The sequence below is a fragment of the Phocoena phocoena genome, chromosome 6, assembly GCF_963924675.1.
Source record: "Phocoena phocoena chromosome 6, mPhoPho1.1, whole genome shotgun sequence".
NCBI lineage: Eukaryota > Metazoa > Chordata > Mammalia > Artiodactyla > Phocoenidae > Phocoena > Phocoena phocoena.
Window position 1 is genome coordinate 112,956,700 of NC_089224.1, and position 12,728 is coordinate 112,969,427.

Consider the following 12,728-nt stretch of genomic DNA (forward strand, 5'->3'; position numbering starts at 1 on the left):
CAGGAACCTAACCCAGGAGCCATGTGTTCACTGCCGGCTCCCTGCCAGGCCTGAAGCTCCAAGAAGGTAGGGTCGTGTGCCTTTGGGGGATGTCTTCTTGCTGGGACTGACCTTCCACAAGCAATGGTCCCCCGAATGAAGAGCGTCTACAACTGCTGGGCGAGGTCTTCCCCTGTGTCTCGCCTGAAAGGTGGGCACCGTTTCCATCTCCATTCACCGTGGAGAAGAGGGGTGCAGAGAGGGGAAGGTCTCGCCCCAGGGCCCTGAGGCTCCTACAGAGGGGCGCCGGGCGTTCCAGGGGCAACCGGTTGGGTGGTCCTATCCTCACCGGCCTGCCCCCGCCCCGCCCCGCCCGGGGAAGGACCAGGCAGGCAGGAGAGACCGGCCCACCCCCACGCTTCCCGGAGCTCACAGCCATCCTCCTTCCCTACAGGGCAGCACTCTTCCCAGTGCGTGTCCGTGGAGCCCTAGATCCACGACGGGGTGCTATTGGCGCTGCTCCGTGGGGACGGGGCTTTGGGAAGTGCTGGGTGCGCAACGGGGAGCAGAATTCTTTCCCACAGGACTTCTCGGAGCCTTTAGGCGCTGTGCACACCGGCCCTGGGGGAGAACTCTAGCAGACATCCCACAGTGTTTGGCCAGGGGGTGGGACCAGATCCCCATGTGGCAGAAGTCTCGGTCCCCTGGTAGACAGCAGGGGCTAGCCCGGGCTTTGCGGTTACCCGCAGCTGCCTTCAAATCCCTCTCTGTTCTCTTCTGGCTGGGGGTCCTCTCTGAACCTCAGCTTTCTCCTCTGTCACCTGGAGAAAGCAATGCCCAGGTCCCAGGGGTGGAACTCCTCCGGGTGGCACCTGGCTGCAGCCTGCACTCAGAGGGTGGGGCGACTTTGGTCGGCCTGAGGGGGAGAGGGGCAGGCAGCCGGCGCCTGCCACTTCCTCCTGGGTCAGCCTTGCTCTGTCTGGCAGCCTTTCTTAAGCTGAATTCTTTCCAGTCTCACTCTTAAGGGTGAGTTTTGGTGCCCCAAGCGAAGGGTGTGTAAATGATTCATCATTTTGAGTCCTCCAGCATCCCTGCCAAACTTGACCCCCTAGGGCCAAGAACTAGGAGGACTGTGTTCCATCCCAGGCCTCCAGGGCTCCGTGACCCCCACGCGCTGTCCAGGGGGCAGAACGGGGCCTGCTGGGGGGCAGAGCGATGAGAATCACGGATGATTATCCACACCAGGCTATTTGGGTCCTTTTGACAGTGCCGGGAGCGCTTGCTTCTCCCTCCAGCAAGAGTTTTTCCAGATTCCAACCAGAGGGACCAGAACCCAGGCCCCAGGGGCGACGTCCCTGCAGCCTTTTGGGAAGAGCCCAGATGCCCGGCCAGGGGCCATAGTGGGATGGCTGCCAGCGCCACTCCTCCCAGCTGCAGGGCCCGGAGTGAGCATCTCACACAGGGGGCGGGGGCAGCAGAGCTGTGCGTGGACCAATGAGGAAACCGAGACAGAGCACCCGGGGCAGCTGGGCCCAGACGAGGGGCAGGATGTGTGCCCGCACAGACTCTTGTCGGCCAAGTTGTTCCGGCAATGGCTCGTTTAAACGTTTGTCTCTGCTTCCTGAAACCCAAGGGTCCGGGCCCAGGCCCAGGAGGACGGCACACGGAGGCAGAGGACACGAGACACACAAATGCCATTTACTGCCCCCATCACGTCTTCCCTGTCTCCCCAGCGAGGGGAAGGACTCCTGGCATGTGGACACAGTCCCCTCTTCTGTCCCACAGATGACCGAATGAGAAGAGAAATAAACCAGGACCCTCTGCCAGGCTGCCTCTGGGGCCTGTAAGTGGGGCCGGGCAGCGGGGCAGCCTGAGAAAGTTCTGGAGCAGCTGTGAGCCAGCTCCTGGAGGGCAGGTGACCTGTGTCTGGGTCCTGCCTGGCCCCCCAGGCCTGAGGCTCCCTCCCTCGGGGCCTCAGGACGCTTGCAGGGAGCTGGTCCTGGGACATTTATATCCTGGAGGAAGGGCAGTCCCCGTGCTTGGTCCCCGAGGAGCTTCCTGTCCATCGGGGCCATGGGGGCCAGGGCAGAACCGGAGCGCCCGGGAGGCTGGCCGGTCACACAAGAAAGGCCTCCGGCCAAACACCAGCCTTGGGAACACTCGGTCCTCTCCTCCTTCCACACATCCGGGGTCAGCGGTCACTTTATTAATAGCAGCCCCCGAGGAGAGGCCTCACCCCCTGGACCGTCATCGCCCGCCCTGTGGGCTTGGCCGAGCGACCTGGGGGCATCCCTCGGAGGGACGGTTGGGGGACATCGCCACCCTGCCTGCCCGGAGGCTCCAGACACTGCAGAGGGAAAAAGCAGGTTTCAAAGATCACAGTTTCTCCCTCCCGCCATCAACTGCAACACACAGCATCAATCTCATAACAGCTCTAACTCTGTACCTCGGCACAGCGACATACCTCATCCTCAGGAACACTCAGGACGAGAGGGGCAGAGTCTCAGCACTGCAGAGAAAATCCTGCCTTAAACCATCTGGGCCCATTAACACACAGAGAAAAATCTGGAAAGTTAGTCCCTTTATCTGGACCTTCCCTCCCTCCTCTGCACAGCAGACCTCTAGATGAGTCCTCTACCGCCAGGAAAAACCGTGAGGCTTTGAAATTGGAAAAGAAAAGATTACCGCTGGTCCTGCCTAGGGTACCCCTCAAGTCATTGCAAACCTATTTTACAACACAGGAATTTATAGGAAACAGGAAACCAGTAAAAAGTGTGCCGACCGGGATGGGTGGTTGGTAAGATGCAGGGTTATTTTGCTCCTGTGTGGTTTTAAATGCACGTGCCATGAGTAGGTATACCATGTATAATGAGAAAAAAAATGGACTTTTGAAAGAATTAACTCCAGGAAAAGTGTCCAGGCTACACACGGATAGAGATTTTGTGTGTCGGGCGCATGTCAGGAACCGTACAAATCTGACGTCTCCCCACACGGCCACCAGCCCGCAGCACCTCCCGGTACCTCCCAGTACCTCTGGTGCCTCTGGGGGCCCAAGAGTCTGGGCTCCAGACCCCACTGCCTGCCGTACCTGGGGGTACCACCTTTAGGCATCCTGGAAATGCCCTGAGCCTCGGTTTCCCTACCTGGAAAATAGGACAGTAACAGCCACCCTCTATTGAACCCTCCCTGTGAGCCAGGCCCTGAGCTCCAGTCCTGTAGGGGAGGAAACTGAGGCTCGGCCGTGAGGTGACCTGCCCAGGGCCACAGAGAGCCAGACTCTGAACTCCAGGGGCTGAGCTGAGGTTTAGAGAAGGTGAGATGTAGGCCCTTCCCCCAGGAAGGATGCTCCAGCTCCATCACGGCGGCATAGACCCTGAGAGGTGCAACCCCGCCCCCTGGTGGAGGAGAAAGCCCGAGCTCCCCACCCACCCAGCGCTGCTCCCACAGGAGCGACCTCCTGGGGTGGATGCCCAGCCTTGGGGTGTCCCTTCCTACGGAGAGCAAAGAACAGGCAAGGGGCAGAAACCCACCACCCAGGGGGCAACCCACCGGCCACTCCAAGGCCAGCAAGACAGGAGCCAGTGGACAGGGGCACCCCCAGGCTGGGGCCTCCCCGATTCCAAAGGCCCCAAGTCTAGGTGGTGGCCGCTAGCAATGGCCTTGAAGCTGATGCTCTGAGCCCCAGCAGTCACTCCGAAAGGCTCGTGACGGTCCCAGAAGTTTGCTGGGTCACCTAGGTCTCCCGTTCCAAAAGGCGACGAGTCCTCAGGGCCTGTCGCCGTTCCTGGGAATGTCACTGCTCTCCCCCCACCAGCCGAGGACCTCCCAGGAAGCTGGAGAGGGCTTAGGGGCCGCCTGGTCAGCAGGCAGAGGTCTGTGAGCTGGAGGTGAGCGGGGCAGGGGCCAGGCCCCCCCATAGCCGCCCACCCTCACCCCACGCAGCCCATGGATGCTGACAGTAAGCTGTGTCAAGACAAATCCTTGAATCAAGAGTCAGCTCTCATCCCACCAAACCCCCAGTTCTACAGGATGGTGCTGGGAGTGGCAAGAGCGTTTCCATCTCGGCTCTGCCCTTCCTTGCAGGTGCCAAGAAGCCCGAGTTGTGAAAGCCGGCAGAGCTGGGCCATCCCACAGGTGGGTTTCTGGGAAAGGGAACTGGCCACATTCGGGGGCCCAAACTGGCCTCAGACTTCCTCCAGCTGCCTGAGTCCTGACCCTGACATCTCTCCAGATCAGGTGCAGACCTCACCAGAGAGCTGGAAAACTCAAGCTCTCCGAAGTCACCTGTACCTGGAAATAAGAGTATTATAATCAGAGCAGAAGCAGGATTATTTGGCTCTGAACAACCCGGATCACTGCCTGAACTCGTCGACTCAGTGCCCACTGTGGAGTGCTTCCCCAGGGCTAGAAGTGGACTGAGGGACTGGAATGGGGCCGGATGTGCAGAGCCAACCATCCAAGCTCTGTGCTGGCAAATCCGGTGGCCACCACCAGGGGGTGCCCTGGCGTGGACCCTGGCTGGTCTGGATGGACCCAAGAACCGCTGAGGCCCTTCAGCCTCCTCCCCTCTGTCTTTGACCTTCCTCCTCCCCCTCCTCCTCTGCTTTCTTCCCTCCCCTGGGCCCTCTCTTCTCCCTCCTGCACAGACCTGCATGCCACCAGCCCATGAGCCAAGATGGATGACTAAATGACCACGCCCCCTCCAGCCCTCATTTTCACAAGCTCCATGGCCCCCCAGCAGGCTTTCCTTTAAAAAGGGGGTGGGGGAGGCTTCCCTGGTGGCACAGTGGTTGGGAATCTGCCTGCCAATGCAGGAGACTTGGGTTCGAGCCCTGGTCCAGGAAGATCCCACATGCCGCGGAGCAGCTAAGCCCGTGCGCCACAACTACTGAGCCTGCGCTCTAGAGCCTGCGAACCACAACTACTGAGCCCGCATGCCACAACTACTGAAGCCTGCGTGCCTAGAGCCCATGCTCCGCAACAAGAGAAGCCACCGCAATGAGAAGCCCCTGCACTGCAATGAAGAGCAGCCCCCGCTCGCTGCAACTAGAGAAAGCCTGCGTGCAGCAACGAAGACCCAACACAGCCAAAAATAAATAAATAAAATAATTTTTTTTAAAGGGGGGTGGGGGTAGAGAAGGACTCTGCAACTTGGTTCAACACAGAGTTCCCCAAACAAGCTCCTCTCCTTTTTTCCATAGGACACCTTCCCTTTTTTTCTTTTGGGTATGAGGGCTTCTCACTGCTGTGGCCTCATCCGGTTGCGGAACACAGGCTCCGCACGCGCAGGCTCCGCACGCGCAGGCTCAGCGGCCACGGCTCACGGGCCCAGCCGCTCCGCGACATGTGGAATCCTCACCCTGCATTGAGTAGGCGGACTCTCAACCACTGCGCCACCAGGGAAGCCCTTCCTTTGTTTGCACGGTGGTCCCTAGAGCACACTTTGGGAGGGGCTGCTTCCCAGGCAGATGACAAGAGCGCCCCCTCCCCTGTTTCTGGGGTTGCCAAATTTAGCAAATGAAAATCCAGGACAATTTCAGAGCAATAATGAATACGTTTTAGTATAAGCACCGCCCCATAAAATATTTGAGGCATACTCATACTTTCAGTGCTCACTGTTTACCTGAGATTCCAATCTAACCAGGCGTCGGTATTTAATCTAGTATCTTCACCAGGACACTTGCAGGGAAAAGGCTCACACAGGCCTGGGGCTTCGCCAGGGCTGGAGGGGACCCCACACTTCCACCATCTGGGTCTGGGTCCTCCCCCCAACCACCCGGGAAACAACGGGCAGGGGGGTGCTCAGCAAGCCCCTCCTCCCCCTCAGCTTCTGCAAAACAGGCAGGTCAGGTGGGTGATCTCGCCTTCTCTTATTTCTGGGACTTCCTGGGTGTAGCCCCTGATCCCACGCGGGAGCCTTTAGGAACCACCCCTGGGGATGGTCTAGTGAGTTCCGTTCCCGGTGAACTCGGGTCCGATGATGACCGGGAGGCACCAGCAGGCGCCCGGAAAAGCAGCCTCAGTAAATGCAGCCCAGGAACCCACGTCTGCGCCAGTCCCGGGAGGGAGCTGCTCCTCGTGGGTCCTTCCCGACTGGTCCTCTCAACACTGCGAAGACCCTCTGGCCACCTTCCCTCACAGGCAGCCTCCACCTTATTCTGCAAGTTCTTCCCCAGTCTGTGTCATCATCTTGAAGTCGCCTGGAAGAAGTGGAGTCACCCACTCTCCACCCAGAGCAAAGACAGGCCGTCAAGAGTGGGGCGGGAGGTGGGGGCCCAAAGGGCTTCGTGAATGCAGATTCCCAGGCCTGCCGCTAGACACCCCCCCCCCCAGGTTCAGACTCTGCCCAGGAATCTACATTTTAACACTAGGCGGTTTGGAGTCAGCCTAAAGCTTGAGAGGCCTAGTCTGGGGTTCCTGAGGAGCCAGCTGCCCCTTTGTTCCAAGCCAACGGGGACCAGGAGCTTACAGACTCAAGGGAAGGGCAAGGCTCCATGCGGCCTGTCGATGGGCAAGAGGTGACATCACTGGGGCCCCGGGCCACTCTGGATGGACCCTCCCATGTGCCCAGACCAGAGGGTCCCAGGAGGCCCAAGGCAGAGGTGCTGTGCGCAGAAGTCCCAGCAGTGGAGCGGGACAGTTTGGCACAAGCAGACTCCCCGACCCTCACCCCGCAGGCCGGCTCTAACCCCTCTGCTGCCCCACTGGGGGTGTGACGTCCACGTCACCCAACCACTCTGGCTTGTGTCCTCAGCTATCACGTGTGGGTGCTCATGGCACCAACCTCGTGGGGGAGGGGCGTGAAACGGGAGGACGTCAGCGCAGGGCCACTGGGGCCTTGGCACACAGTGGGTGTTGAGCACGGCCTGCAGCGGCTTGTCCTTAGTGAAGAGTCGCAGCCCCGCAGGTCTGAGACTAAGGAAGCCCGGCCGCTAGGACGGTGTGGGCAGCTGGACAGAGCAGTGACTGAGACAGGACTGATGCCCCTCGCAGCTGCCCACTGTACCGACCAGCTCCGGGGTGACACCCAGGCCCCGCGCTGCACCTGCGAGCGCCGACGCAGGGCAGGACAGGGCCTTGCCCAGAGCACACGCACACCCGCTCCCAGCTGACCCAGTCCCTGGTGGCTGCCTGCCTGTCCCTTGGTCACGCCCTCGGCTCTTCTCTCCCTTCTCTCCCACGATGCTCTGCAAACTGGGCAGAGCTCTCCCGTGCGCGCTTGGTTAGCTCTCTACCTGTAACTAACCGGCTGATCGGAAACTTCTCAAAGGAGAACTGGATGGGGGACACTGCTAGCCTCCTGCAGGCCGTGTCCACCCCAGCCGGCTCACCGTCCCTCGGCTGGACCTACCGCCCACCCCTTCTGTCCACTGCCCTTCTGTGCTGTCTGTGCGCGCATACACGGTGTGGACGGGCGCGCTCGTGGACGCCTGGGCGTGCACGGACGCTGTGGACACGCAGGCGTGTCTGCACACATATGCACACGCCTGTCTCAGCCCGCGCGGTTCATCGGAGGGTCGCCCCCGGCCGCACGGAGCCCAGCGCACATGCGCGTCCGGCCGGGGACCCACGCGCCCGCAGCCGTGGGGAGGCACGGCGTCACCGCCTCGGCCCGGGGCCGCATGGCCCCACCGTCTACACTGCGGGGACGGCCAGCACCCGAAGCATCGGATTTAAATCTTAAAACTCTAGGGAAAGGACGGACGGGAAGAGCAAAAGCCGGCTCCGCGCAGACTCCGTCCCGCCCCGGGGTTCGAACCGCCGGCTCAAAAATGGCGCGGAGCGGGCTCAGAGCATGCGCGGAAGACGAGTGGCGTAGGCTGGGAGCATGCGCAGACCGCGCCCCGGCTCCCGCCGCACCCACAGTTCCAAGCGCAGGGCCGCGTCCGGATGTCCGTGGAGCGGCTCTTCCTTCCTCGTCCTCTGATTCGCTACCAACCACTTCCATTTCCGCAGAAAGTTCCGAGCCATTTCCGCGAGGCGTGTCGCTGTAGGAAGTGCGCGCCAACCCTGTTTTGTTTCCGGGGGAATCTATTTTCCTGAGGGACGCTTGGACTGCCGGGTGTTCCTCTCAGCCTCTGATTGGCTTGTTTTATGAATATATTAGAACACGAAAAAGAAGTTTTTCCACCGCGCTAAAATAATATAGCGACTTAAAAAGGACTTATTCTCGGCTCTCTGCTGGATGCGATCGATTTCACCAGCGTGTCTGAGGCGCGAACCCGAAGTCGCCGTAAGCAGAAGGCAGTGCGCAGACGGGTTCTTAAATATGGAGGGCGCGAAAGAGAAAGCGTGTTGTATGAAAGGAGAGAAGGTTAGCACTCCCCTTGACAAGGATGGAAGAGACCTTCGGGTCTAACAACACGCATACGGTTAAGGCATTGCCACTTACTTCGTGGCATCTAACCACTGTTTTTTTTTTTTTTTGCTGTGCGGACACAAGGGCGTGTGGTCCGCGGGGGTGCATCGCTATACAATGTGTGCTGCACTTGTCCACAGTGACACGTGGGCGTGACGCGCGCGGGTGCATAGGCGGGGGGTGCGACACAGGGATCTGTGATACACGGCTGTGTGATACATGTGTGTGCCGCGTGGACAAACACCTATGCGACGCTACTTGCTCGGCTCTTTGAGATGCTTGGCATTTTTTTTTTTTAAACATCTTTATTGGAGTATAATTGCTTTTCAATGGTGTGTTACTTTCTGCTGTATAACAAAGTGAATCAGCCATACATATACATATATCCCCATATCTCCTCCCTCCCTATCCCACCCCTCTAGGTGGTCACAGAGCACTGAGCTGATCTCCCTGTGCTATGTGGCTGCTTCCCACTAGCTGTCTATTTTACATTTGGTAGTGTATAGATGTCAGTGCCACTCTCACTTCGTCCCAGCTTACCCTTCCCCCTCCCCGTGTCCTCAAGTCCATTCTCTACGTCTGCGCCTTTATTCTTGTCCTATCCCTAGGTTCTTCAGAACCTTTTTTTTTTTTTAATTCAATATATATGTGTTAGCATATGCTATTTGTTTTTCTCTTTCTGACTTACTTTACTCTGTATGACAGACTCTGGGTCCATCCACCTCACTACAAATAACTCAATTTTGGGTCTTTTTATGGCTAATATTCCATTGTATATATGTGCCACATCTTCTTTATCCATTCATCTGTCGATGGACACTTAGGTTGCGTCCATGTCCTGGCTATTGTAAATAGAGCTGCAGTGAACATTGTGGTACATGGCTCTTTTTGAATTATGGTTTTTCTCAGGGTATACGCCCACTAGTGGGATTGCTGGGTCGTAGGGTAGTTCTATTTTTAGTTTTTTAAGGAACCTCCATACTGTTCTCCATAGTGGCTGTATCAATGTACATTCCCACCAACAGTGCAAGAGGGTTCCCTTTTCTCCACACCCTCTCCAGCATTTATTCTTAGTAGGTTTTTTGATGATGGCCATTCTGACTGGTGTGAGGTGATATCTCATTGTAGTTTTGATTTGCATTTCTCTAATGATTAGTGATGTTGAGCATCCTTTCATGTGTTTGTTGGCAATCTGTGTATCTTCTTTGGAGAAATGTCTATTTAGATCTTCAGCCCATTTTTTGACTGGGTTGTTTGTTTTTTTGATATTGAGCTGCATGAGCTGCTTGTAAATTTTGGAGATTAATCCTTTGTCAGTTGCTTCATTTGCAAATATTTTCTCCCATTCTGAGGGTTTTCTTTTCATCTTGTTTACGGTTTCCTTTGCTGTGCAAAAGCTTTTAAGTTTCATTAGGTCCCATTTGTTTGTTTTTATTTCCATTTCTCTAGGAAGTGGATCAAAAAGGATATTGCTGTGATTTATGTCATGGAGTGTTCTGCCTGTGTTTTCCTCTGAGAGTTCTATAGTGTCTGGCCTTACATTTAGGTCTTTAATGAGATGCTTGGCATTTTTCATAATACAAAGTGGATCACAGCTTTCTTGTATGGGTATCATTGCACCTGGGGCAGGTGTGCCTTCACCTCATCCCCAGCCACAGGGTGGGGGGCAGGGCCGGGGAGCGGACATCAGGACACCCAGGTGGCTTCCACTTCCTGTCAGTGTGTCTCAGCGTGGAAGCAGGAACGGGGCGGGGGAGGTTAGGCAGGTGACCCGGTGGTCAGACCAGGTCCCGCAGGTGGCTGAGGTCTGAGGCCTTTTTTGGTGGCTTCAAAGTTTCCATGTGCGTCTCTTCAGCATCACAGACATTCGGGGGACAAATAGGAATTGAGCAGCCATCCTCCGTGGGACACTGATCCAGGTGGGAGAGGACCCCAGCCCCAGGAGCTCACATCCTGGACCATTCCAGAGCCTTAGCGGACAGATCCAAAGCAGACCACCTCTGTGGGGCGAGCAGAGCAGGCGGGAGTGGTCAGGGAAGGCGAGGCCGAAGATGCCCTGAACCAGGTTCCCCCTTTATGTCCAGAGCACAAACTGCTGTGAGTTTCAAATGCAGGGCTCATTTAAGGACCCAGTTAAAATGATGGTCAAAGTAAATAGAAGCAACCTGACCGACGACTTAAACAGAGAGGGGTGGTGGTCGGTCCACTCCGGCTCTCAGGAAACGGGGAGACGGGAAGCTGGTCGGCAGCCCCTCGGAGGTGCCGGCAGCAAACCCGGACCTGGACACCTAGGGAACGAGTGACCCATTCTCCACAGAGATGCCAAGGGAGAAACGGGGGAACCCGGAGGTTCAAGAAGGAAACACAGGCGGGGGCTTTGCTGGGGCCCCCGGTTCACAACAAGCTTGTGTGCGTGTGCGCGGGTGTATACGTACGTATGTGTATATGTACCTGTGTGTACATACGTAGGCACATACACTTTAAGATATTAAGACGACTAGGGAAACCTGGACACTAGATTAAAGAATTCATATTTTAGGTGTGAAAACGGTACTGGGGTAATGCTTCTGGAGAATTATCTTTTAGAGATACCATGAATTCACTGCTTAAATTATAAAACATTTGGGATTTATACTCAAATAACCAGGCAGGGATGCCTGGAACAAGAGGTTAAAAGTTTTTGAAACTGGATGATAGAACACAGGGATTTTCTCCACTTTTATATACGTTCGAAATGTTCCACAATAAAGATTTTGTTTTTAATATAAGATATTCCCCAAAATGTTAGTGGTAAGAGGCATCTGGGTGATTTATCTTTGCTTTTTTTTTTTTCTGTTGATCATTAGCACAGATATATAATCATAATAGTAAGAAGATGGCATTTTTTAAAGACCAAGAACCTTCCGCTAGCGCACGCGGCACTGCAGAGAAGCACCGCCTCGGGGCCCGCCTCCCACTCCACAAGCCGCTACACGTTAAGAAAGGTAAACAGTTCTCGCGGAGACACAGTTACAAGACAGGAAATTCTTTATTTTCAAAAAGAGAGTGTATTTTTACATAAATCTACAACAGAGAATTCAAATGTAGAAAAAATAAACTATATTCAAGGACACGGCACTCTGCACGCATGCCCCTCCCCCCGGGACGAGTCCGACACCGGAACCAACAAAACCCAAAGAACCTCAAGGTCTCGGAAATCCCGAGGCCAGGCCTCCGCCACCGACGCGGGGCCTCAGCGTCCCCCGTGCGGACGCTGCCGACACGGGGGTCCTTTCACCGGAGCAACTCGCTCCTACGACAGCCAGCGTCCGCACGGCTTCTTCCCACGTTGGGGGCGGGGGGGCGGCGGGGAACGGCGGGAGGCTCGTTTCCAGACGCCGGTGCGACTGTCCTCTCTGGGCCACAGCGGCCGCTGCGGGGTGGGCTGCCGCTCCCCCATCTGCAGGCACCCCCGGAGCCCAAGGACCGGCCCCGCCGCCCGGCATCAGGCAGGGGACGCGCCTCCCCAGCAAAGGATCTCGGGGCCACAGGCGAGATCGGAACCCCAGGGTGGCCTGGCTGCAGGGAGGGGTCCCTGTGGACGGCAGCGGCTCTGCGACAACACTGCCCTGCAGTCCGGTGCGCCCCACACCCCACTCCCGCCGGCAGGAAAGAGGCCCCTGACCCAGCGAGCAGAGCCGCTGGGTGCGCGAGGAGGGCGGTTGACACCCAGCTCCCTGCGAGGGGCCGGCTCCCAAGCCCGTGGGTCCCGCGGTTGGCGGCGGGGGCGGGCACCAGCCTGTGCGCCCCAGACCCGGGCCGCCCACACCCCCGCCCTCGCCAGCGTCCGCCACGTTCCACAGGACGACATCGCAGGGTCCCCGGCACCATCCCAACTAGGCCCCCCGCCTCCTTCCCGCGGCCCCACATCTACGTGCCGTTAGCCCGCGGGGACGGCTGACTCGCCCTCTGCGGCCCCGGACCCCGCGTGGACAAGGAAGGAGTGGGCACATCACTCGGGGGACCCGTCTCGTGAGAAAAATCCTTTCAACCTCCTGCCAACTGAGACTTTTCCTAAAAGAGCCGCATGGAGGAAAGCTTTGCTGAGAACTCGGCTGCCACACGCGCACACGACCCTACCTTCGTTACAGCCCGAGGCGCTGCCTGCAGTGTGACCACCCCTGGGACAAACGGAAGCCCTGAGTGTGGTCGCCACGCCGACAGCACAGGGGCCACAAGCCCAAAACACAGAAGGCTTTTACCCGGACGTCGGTGCACACCGCTCTGTGCTTCCCAGAAAGGCTCAAGACACGTGGCTACTGCTACAGGCGGGACAGCGTCTCCAGGGCACCTGCTGAGCACTGACAGGGCAGCCCCCGAGTTCGGGCGGGCCAGGCTGGCGGCCAGAAGC

At 57.6% G+C, this 12,728-nt stretch overlaps 1 non-coding gene across 1 annotated transcript; it reads left to right on the forward strand.

The window, feature by feature from the left end:
* Positions 1 to 8,271: 8,271 nt before the first annotated feature.
* Positions 8,272 to 8,397, forward strand: LOC136125226 (U6atac minor spliceosomal RNA). Its single transcript, XR_010655995.1, has one exon. It is a non-coding gene; the product is annotated as a U6atac minor spliceosomal RNA (small nuclear RNA).
* The last annotated feature ends 4,331 nt before the right edge of the window (positions 8,398 to 12,728 follow it).